General features: G+C 47.3%; 2 non-coding genes across 2 annotated transcripts; one reads left to right on the forward strand and one right to left on the reverse strand.

Moving 5' to 3' along the window:
* Positions 1 to 502: 502 nt before the first annotated feature.
* trnav-uac (transfer RNA valine (anticodon UAC)) lies at positions 503 to 575 on the reverse strand. The gene has a single exon. It is a non-coding gene; the product is annotated as a tRNA-Val (tRNA).
* A 6,257-nt stretch (positions 576 to 6,832) lies between these two features.
* Positions 6,833 to 6,904, forward strand: trnaw-cca (transfer RNA tryptophan (anticodon CCA)). The gene has a single exon. It is a non-coding gene; the product is annotated as a tRNA-Trp (tRNA).
* The last annotated feature ends 2,862 nt before the right edge of the window (positions 6,905 to 9,766 follow it).

The raw sequence follows: 9,766 nt of genomic DNA on the forward strand, positions 1-9,766 counted from the left end.
TGAAGATAAAATCCTACGGTGCTCATTTTCAGATTCAATGCAGCAGGATTTCAAATAAAGTAAAAGAATTTTACAGTGAAAAGATTTAGAAGTGTTACTTGTATTTGTGTCTTTAATTAAACTTTGTGGCGTCTGATTCCCATTCATGCCTCTGCTGAATAAGAAAGGAGGGTTTGACGTTGACCAGACTGCACTGCCCCTGATATTTGTGAGCTCATCCTTTATATTCAGTGGTTTCTCGCCCTTTGATGGGCTGCAGTGTAGCGGATATCACGTTGGCCTCACACACGAAAGGTCCCCGGTGGATCCGTTTTCTCTCACTCAAAGTTATCTATTTATTGAAGTGAAATAAAGAGCAATTAAGTAATAAGGGAGCCCTTTTTCCAGGAGAATAAATAGCAAATAAAAACAGCAAATTCTGCAAATCTCAGCAAATCAGGCAGCATTTGCCAGGAGACTCAACTCGCCTCCGATTGTTCCCATTTGGCAAGTTTAAACAAAATGTTTCTGCCTGGGATCGAACCAGGGACCTTTTGCGTGTAAAGCAAACATGATAACCACTACACTACAGAAACCACTGATACAACAGCCCCAACAGAGGGGAGCTGACCAGTGAGCTCCCTCTGCGCTGATCGGGAATGTGTTGGCTTACCTGAAACAACTTCTGTCCCACACTGAAAGTTCTCAATCCTTCTCCTCCACTGCCCTTTACAGAAATGTCACGGATCACCCAGCCACCGTGTTCACTTCCACATCCTCACAGTGGGGCCACAGAGGCTCCTACCGTCTCCCCGCGATCAGCGAACTCGCCCAGTTTGTAAAATTAAACCCGGAACACGTGCCCGGCAAAGGGCAGGAGAAGCCAGATAGTCTGTAAGCTCGGTCTATCGCAGAAAGTATTGGTATTCATGGTGATTACAGCAATTATTAATCGTCTCACAGACCTCAATTATTTTTATGCGATGAATTGATCGAGTATCGTTACCACGTCAGTGCGGCAGATCTTAACCCCTCGACCACCAGGGAACAGTTATGATAGATGTTGATATATTTAAATATATTTATATAAGAACCTGAATATCAACGGCTAGCTACCTTGACCTTATGGCGAACAGCAGGGCGTCTAACTTTGAGTGAAGTAAATTGTTCCGCAATGAAACCCATTTCATCTTTTGTTCCCTTTTAAACACGAGAAACTGAGACAGGGGGAATAAATAGAGAAATAAAAGCACAGGGATAGAGACAAGAGGAAGAGAGAAGGGGAAAGATACTGTCACCACCCAGAACTAATGCAGAAACCCCTCTGCTGCGCTCGGGGTGGCCACCCACAGCCTGGATACACTAACGGGAGAACACCAGCGGCAGGTCGGGGCCATAAAAGGAACGGCGAGCGGCCCTGGGAGCAGCTTGGAGGTCCCGGGAGACTACTCCAGGGAGCAGCGCGAGCTGGTGCAGGAGGGCGGCGGCAGCGAAGAGTGACGTCATCAAGGTCCAGGTCGGTGATTGGAGCGTGGGCAGGTACAGCAGGAGCGGCGAGATCGGGGCGAAGGAGCAGTGAGAGACTGTAGAGGGACGTGATCGGGGCCCAGGGGAGGCATGAGTTCAGGGCCAGGGGCCCAGGGGCAGCACGGACCAGCCCACACTGCGATATGTGTGCACACTGGGTCTGTGCAGCAGAGCTGGTCTCCAGTCGTCTTGTTTAACCCTTGCCACTGGACCAAGACCTCGCTCTGTCAAGCCCGTGTGATGGCTGGGGTGCAACGGCCATCACACGTTAAAAAAATCCACGCACAGGTATCTTCCACCCTTCAACATACATTTCAGGACCTGGAATATTGAAACACCTGTGAACTCATCCTTTTTTGGCGAGGAAGCAAGTCATCCTCGCTTCGAGGGACTGCCTATGATGATGATGAACTGGATTTGCTGCAGTCCGCGGGCAGCAGGTGATGAAAGCGGGCGTGAGAGGGTGAGTGACAGGTGGGCACTGCTTCTGATGCTGTCTGACCCACGGTGGGAGTGGCCGGGGATTTTAAAGCCCTTTCATTGCACCAATGCAGGGTAAATGAAACTGTGTTTCAGGAACCTTCATGTATACAAACATGGGCACTCTGCTCTGTAGACCTCGTGGTGTAACGGTAGTGTGTCTGACTCCAGATCAGAAGGCTGTGTATTCAAATCATATCGGGATCATTGTTTTTCAAAAGTTGCAAACTTCTTTGCTGTTTGGCAATAACCTGACACTTGCTCCAAGGTTTGTCTCACTGTTTCCCTGGTGTCAGGCACAGATATGCCAGATGCCCTCATTTACTTCATGTAACAAGACACAAAAGTTCAAAATTTAAATGAACTTGCAGTCTGGATGGCCGAGCCGTCGAAGGTGCTGCGTTCAGTTTGCAGTCTGCTCTTAAAGCGCGGTTTCAAATCCCTTTTCTTATTTTTAGTCATTAAGCAAAACTCATTTGCTTGGCACCACGACCAGCTCCTTAAAAGTGGGATTCAGCAGTTCACCTGCTCGCTTAACATTTCCGTCTGACCGGGTGCTGAAAGTGGAGATATTTCCGCAGTGTAGCGGTTAACACGTTCGCCTCACACGCGAAAGCTCACCGGGTGGGAATATTTTCTGGAACTTTCTCCTCATGCATGCTCAGGGCGAGATTGTTCTCCTGTGAAAGGTCATATGATCATAAACATGTCAGGATTAGGAGCCGGAGTAGGCCATTCGGCCCCTCGAGCCTGGTCCACCATTCAAGAAGATCCTGGCAGTTCTTCGACATCAAGTTTAAACATCTGGGGCGGAGCCAACAGGCGCCTGGCTGCAATCAGCGACATAAACGTTTGCTTTAGCAGAAGCACAGCGAGCTCAGTTGATACAGCGTGAGATTTTTAATCTCAGATGCTCGGGTTCGAACACCAAGTTTGTTGATTACTTTTTAACTACATTTTATGTTGCTTTCACGGGAATACATCGTTAATTAACCGATGATCTTCTTTTGCACAAATAAAGAAATTCTAACTGAAGGAGATTCCATAATTGGATAATTTATCTATGCTCTGCAAGTTAACTCTTAAACCATAAACCATTTTACACACTGCTTTCGGGGTCTGGTTCAAAATGTTCATTGCTGGTGACATCAACAGGAGACTGGGGAAACAGTGAGACTGACTTTAGAGCAAGGGTCTGGTTATTGTGAAACACCAAAGAAAATATACATTCTGGAAGAATAACATTGAAAGGAAATGTGACCCGACACCCAGAAAGAAGTGTTAAGACAGAAGATGAAATGCTGCATCCCTTTCTGCAAAAAATTCCTTTCACAAACATTTCTCTGACCGAAGCTGCACAAAACAAAAATGTTCGTTTCAAAGTCATTAAACTCCCGAATTTCCGCTTCACCGGAATCTCCTGAATCAGATGCCTCTAGTTTTGCCGACTCAATCCATGTCCCTTTGCAATGTTCTGCTTCCACCCACACTATGAAATGTGCCACTAACTTATAGAATCATGGAATGGTTACAGCACGGAAGGCCATTCGGCCCGTCGAGCCCGTGCCGACTCTCAGCGAGTCCCACTACCCCGCCCTTTCCCCGTAGCCCTGCAATTGTTTTTCCTTCAGACACTGATCCAACTCCCGTTTGAAAGATAAGATTGAGTCTGCCTCCACCACCCTTTCAAGCCGTGCATTCCAGATCCTAACCACTTGCTGCTAAATGGTCATCTCCTGTTCCTATGTGTAAAGTCTGGGAAACACGAGATCAATTCCTGCCACACTCACAGACTTCCTAAATATAGCACCGTCTTTCTATTCTCATAAAACCAGCTCCTGAAGTGTAGGCCAGCTGTGTAGGTGAAAGCTCTGGTTATGTTCCTAACATCACTTCAATTGCAGTGTTTCCGTAGTGTAGTGGTTGTCGCATTTTCTTCACCCGCGAATGATCTTTGGTTCGAAACTGGGCGGAAACATTTTGAAAACCCGTTTAATTAAATATTAGAAAAAATGGATTTATTCATATTAATGTTTCAATATTAACAAAACACAATGTCCCACAGCCTTGCTAAATTTTCTGATATCTATGTTCAGTTCTGTATACACTCAAACTCGACACTTGAACTGAATGCTCATATAAGTATTGGAGTGGGAACTCACTGGATAACAGCACAGCTGGCAATGTTTGCAGAATATATTCGTGACACCAAAGCACACAATGACAACCTGGAACTGTGCGGCACAGTATCCTCGGGGAAAACAGTTGAAGTCCCTGAGAGGGCTTAAACCACCAACTTTTTGGTTAACAACCGAACACGCTAACCCATTGCGCCACAGAGACTGCCACAAGTGTATACTGCAAGACATCCCAAACCAGGGCGTCCGTCAGTTAAAGCTTCAGATTGCTCCGACCAGTTGGAACTTGTCCACTCTCAGTTGTACTTTTCCCAAATAAAGTGTGGGAGATTCATTGTGGATGTGTGGAAGCAGAGTGGTCCCGCACACTGCAGACACTTCCATGTCACCGCCAACCAGCTCTCCCACAACCGGTGTGATCTACCTTCCAGCCTTCTGGTGCCTTGTCTGTGACGAAGTATTCTGACTGTCCCGAAGCCTTATTAGGTTTTAATTCCTTTTCAGCTCCTGACTGCGGATATTCCTGTGATTAAACGGGAACTAAATGCTTGCAGGGACAGTTGGATTCACCATTTCTTTGCTTGGGGAAATTTCAAAGATTGAAAGTGACGCACATCAACCCCAAACCTCGTCACCTACTCACTAACCGCTACACGCTGCTCCCGTGAGATGGAAGCCCAGTTGCTGTTTCAAGCTTGAATGCAGGTACAAGCAGAACTCATTCAAAGAAAGTCCAAGTCCCTGAGGCACCTGATTATTTGCACCAAACTCCTTTGTAAAGAGTTGAGGTTCGTGTGGGGTGATTTGGGCACATCTTTCCCCACACTACAACACTTCAAACATAACTCAACGGCTGTAAAGCGCTTTGGGGCGTCATGAGTTCCTGAAAGGCACTGCAGAAATGCAAGTCTTCCTTTGCAAAATTTCTATGCAATTTCAAAACTCGCCGGCAAAATAATGGACTCGTCCAGGATTGGAACCCAGGACTTCTCACAAATTTCATTGAACTTCGACTCATCTAAAGTCACATCTTTAGATCAATGAACCAACTGCTTGACAATCATAACGGTAATGTATAGCCATTATAAAAGCAAGTTTTTGTGCGTGACTACTCTTGATTAGAGAAGCACGTGAGACTGAATCAGTGACTTTGCTTTTTCGACCTGTCTTCTGAAGCGCCACACGATCCCACTCCGACAGTCAATGAGCTGTTGGGACGTTAGTGTATCCAGGCTGTGGGTGGCCACCCCGAGTGCAGCAGAGGGGTTTCTGCATTAGTTCTGGGTGGGGACAGTATTTCCCCTTCTTTCTTCCTCTTGTCTGTATCACTGTGCTTTTATTTCTCTATTTTTTTCCCCCTGTCTCAGTTTCTAGTGTTTAAAAGGGAATAAAAGATGAAATGGGTGTCACTGTGGAACAATTTCTCTCACTCAAAGTTAGATTCACGACCGTTGTGCCATGAGGTCTAGACAGCTTGCCGTTGACATACAGGTTCATATATAAATATATATTTTTATATTGATACAAATTATCAAAGCTGTTCCCTGGTCGAGTGGTTAAGATCCCGAGCATTAACCCTTTCCATTCTCAATCAGTTCATCGCAGAAACATAATTGAGGTGTGTGAGAGGATTAATGATTGCTGTAATCGCCGTTAATAACCCCACTACTATCTGTTACAGAATGAGCTTACACACTCTCCCGCTTCTCCTGCCCTTTGCCAGACACATGTCCCGGGTTTAATTTTACAAACTGGGCGAGTTCGCTGATCGCTGGGAGACGGTCGGAGCCTCTGTGGCCCCACTGTGAGGATGTGGAAGTGAACACGTGACATTTCTGTAAAGGGCAGCAGAGGAGAAGGATTGAGAACTTTCAGTGTGGGACAGAAGTTGTTTCAGGTGAGCCAACACATTCCTGATCCTCCTCTCTTCTTAGGTAATCCCGGAGTCGAGGATGACTTGCTTCCACATTAAAAATCAGTGGTGATCAGCACAGAGGGAGCTCACTGGTCAGCTCCCCTCTGTTGTGGTCACTGTGCCAGAGGTTTCCCTAGTGTCGTGGTTATCACGTTTGCTTTACATATGCAAGGTCACCGGTTTGATCCCGGGCGAGAACATTATGTTTAAATTTCCTATCGGGGAACAATCGGAGGTGAGTCTTGTCTCCTGGCAAATGCTAACTGACCTGCTGAGATTTCCAGCATTTGCTGTTTTTATTTGCTCTTTATTCTCCTAGCAAAAGGAATCCCTTATTCCTTAATTGCTCTTTATTTCACCAATAAATAGATAACTTTTAGCGAGAGAAAATGGATCCACCAGGGAACTTTGGCGTGTCGGAATAACCGGTGCTGTTAAATTTGACAAAAGTTGCACCAGATTCCTGGTGTCGCCAGCGATGAGGATTTTGAACCAGACTCCTAAAACACAGTGTGTAAAATGGGATCTGGTTTAACAGTTAACATGCAAAGCACAGAACAAATGATTGAAGTATCGACTGTCCCTCAGTCAGCATTTCTTTCATTGTACAAAAGAAGATGACGGGTTAATTAATGATGCTTTCCCGTGAAAACATCACAAAAGTTAAACAAAAAACATACGGTGACTGGCAGGTGAGCGCTTCTTCTGATACCTGGTGGGAATGGGCAGGGATTTTAAAGCCCCTTGTATTGCGGAATCTTCATATAGACGAACACCTCACACTCACTGTGTAGGCCTTGTGGCGCAACGGCAGCGCGTCTGACTCCAGATCAGAAGGTTGTGTGTTCAAATCACGTCGAGGTCACTGCTCTTTTGGGTAATCCCGGAATTAATATTTTCTTTGCTGTTTGGCAATAACCAGACCCTTGTTTCCTCGGTGTCAGTCAGAGAAACACCTGTTGCCCTCATTTATTTCTTGTGACAAGACACAAAAGTTCAAAATCAACCTGCAGGTGGCCATACACAGCACTGGATAGTCAGGACAGCCGAGCGGTCTAAGCTGTTGTGTTCAGTCTGCTCTGAAAGTGTGGGTTTGAATCCCACTTCTAGCACCTTTTATTTTTAGTCATTGAGCAAAACTCATTTGCTTGGCACAACGATCAGCTCCTAAAAAGTGGGATTCTGCAGTTCACCTGCTCGCTCAGCATCTCCGTCTGACCTGGTGCTGAAGGTGGAGATGTTTCCGCAGTGTGGCCGTTCATACGTTCACCTTACTGTCATGTATCTCACACTGCTCTGCAGTTCTAAGTCGTTTTGAACATCTCTTTCAGCCAGGTGTGGGTACCTTCAAAGGGGCTAAAGTTAAAATCTACATCACACAGGATGCCAGACCGGTCCATCACAAGGCTAGAGCTGTGCCTTATGTGATGAGGGAAAAGATTGAACACGAACTGGACCTGCGGGAAGGCATTATCTCATCCGTGGAATTTAGCGACTGGTCAAGTCCCATCATCCCCGTCATGAAGCCTGATGGATCCGTACAAATCTGTGGGGATTACAAGTCTACCATAAACAGAGTCTCCCTGCAGGACCAATACCCGCTGCCCAGACCAGAGGACCTATTTGCCACGTTGGCTGGAGGAAAACTTTTCTCGAAACTAGATCTTACATCTGCGTATATGACGCAAGAACTGACCGAAGAGTCTCAGCTACTCACCACCATCAACACACATCGAGGCCTTTTTATGTACAATCGATGCCCATTCGGCATCAGGTCGGCAGCTGCTATATTCCAGCGCAACATGGAGAGTCTGCTCAAGTCCATCCTGGGGACGGTTGTGTTTCAAGATGACATACTCATCACGGGCAGGGACACCGACTCCCATCTCCGCAATTTGCAGGAAGTACTAAGTCGGTTGGATCGAGTAGGCCTAAGAGTTAAGAAATCCAAGTGTCTGTTTCTCGCGCCTGAGGTTGAATTTTTGGGCAGAAGGATTGCCGCTGATGGAATCTGCCCAACAGAATCAAAAACCGAAGCAATTCGTCTGGCACCCAGGCCCTGGAATATCTCGGAACTGCCTGCCTTTCTCGGGCTATTCAATTACTTTGGGAACTTTATGCAGAACTTGAGCACGCTGCTGGAGCCTCTCCACATGCTACTCAGAAAGGGGTGCGATTGGTTTTGGGGGGACGCCCAAGAACGCGCCTTCAATAAAGAACTCAATCTTCTATGTTCCAACAGTGTTTTAGCCATTTTTGACCCAGGTAAAAAGTTAGTTCTTACATGTGATGCGTCAGCGTACAGGGTCGGGTGCGTTTTACAGCATGTCAATGATGTGGGTAAATTACAACCTATTGCTTATGCCTCCAGGTCACTTTCGCGGGCGGCGTGCGGGTACGATATGGTTGAGAAGGAGGAGCTCGCGTGCGTGTACGATGTCAAAAAGATGCACCAATACCTTTTCGTGGCCAAGTTCGGGTTAGAAACCAACCATAAACCCATCACGTCCCTGCTATCTGAGTGCAAGGCAATAAACGCCAAAGCCTCGGCACGCATTCAGCGGTGGGCACTCATGCTGGTGTCTTACGACTACACAATAAGGCACAGACCAGGCACAGACAACTGTGCCGATGCGCTTAGCAGGCTACCCCTGGCGACCACATAAGGTTCGGACGAACAGGACTGTGAGATGGTCATGGCAATCAGTGCCTTTGAATCCACAGGTTCGCCCATGATGTCGCACCAAATCAGAGCCTGGATGAAAGATGCGTTTTAACTGGTGACAGGGCAGAGACCCGCGATGCCTGCCCCGAGGAGATCAAACCTTTCCATAGGCGCAGGCATGAACTATCACTACAGGCAGACTGCGAGGCTGAGAGGCGTTTGTCCGGGAGCTCCACCGCGAGCACCCGGGGATCGTCCTAATGAAGGCCATAGCCAGATCCCACGTCTGGTGGCCTAGCATTGACGCGGACTTGGAGCTCTGCATCCGTCGGTGCACCATTTGTGCCCAACTCAGTAATGCCCCCAGGGACGCCCCCCGAAGCCCCTGGCCCTGGCTCACAAAAACCATGGTCGTGGGTGCATGTAGACTATGCGGGCCCATTCATGGGCAAAATGTTCCTCGTAGCCGTTGATGCATTTTCAAAATGGATCGAGTTCACCATTTTAAACTCAAGCACTACCTCCACCACTGTGGAGAGCCTGAGAACCATGTTTGCAATGCACGGAATTCCTGACATATTGGTCAGTGATAATGGTCCGTGCTTCACTAGCGCAGAATTTCAAGAATTTATAGTTGACCACGGCATAAATCACGTTAAGATGGCACCGTTAAAGCCGGCCTCCAATGGCCAGGCGGAGCAAGCAGTGCAGATCATTAAACAAGGCATGCTCAGAATCCAAGGTCCCACGCTGCAGAGCCGCCTGTCGCGACTGCTGCTGGCATACAGATCTCGTCCGCATTCGTTGACTGGGGTTCCCCCCGCGCAACTATTGATGAAATGAACCTTAAAGACCAGGCTCTCATTAATCCTCCCAGACATGCATGAAATTGTTGAGGCTAAGCGCCGGAAGCTAACTGAGTACCATGACCTAAATTTGAGGGGGAGGTGGAATGAGATAGGGGACAAAGTGCTTGTGCTAAACTATGGCAGGGGTCCCAAATGACGTACAGGGACAGTAACAGGCAAGGAAGGAAACAGGTTACTGGTTGTACAAATGGAC

Source organism: Pristiophorus japonicus, chromosome 20 (assembly GCF_044704955.1).
Source record: "Pristiophorus japonicus isolate sPriJap1 chromosome 20, sPriJap1.hap1, whole genome shotgun sequence".
Taxonomy (NCBI): Eukaryota; Metazoa; Chordata; class Chondrichthyes; family Pristiophoridae; genus Pristiophorus; species Pristiophorus japonicus.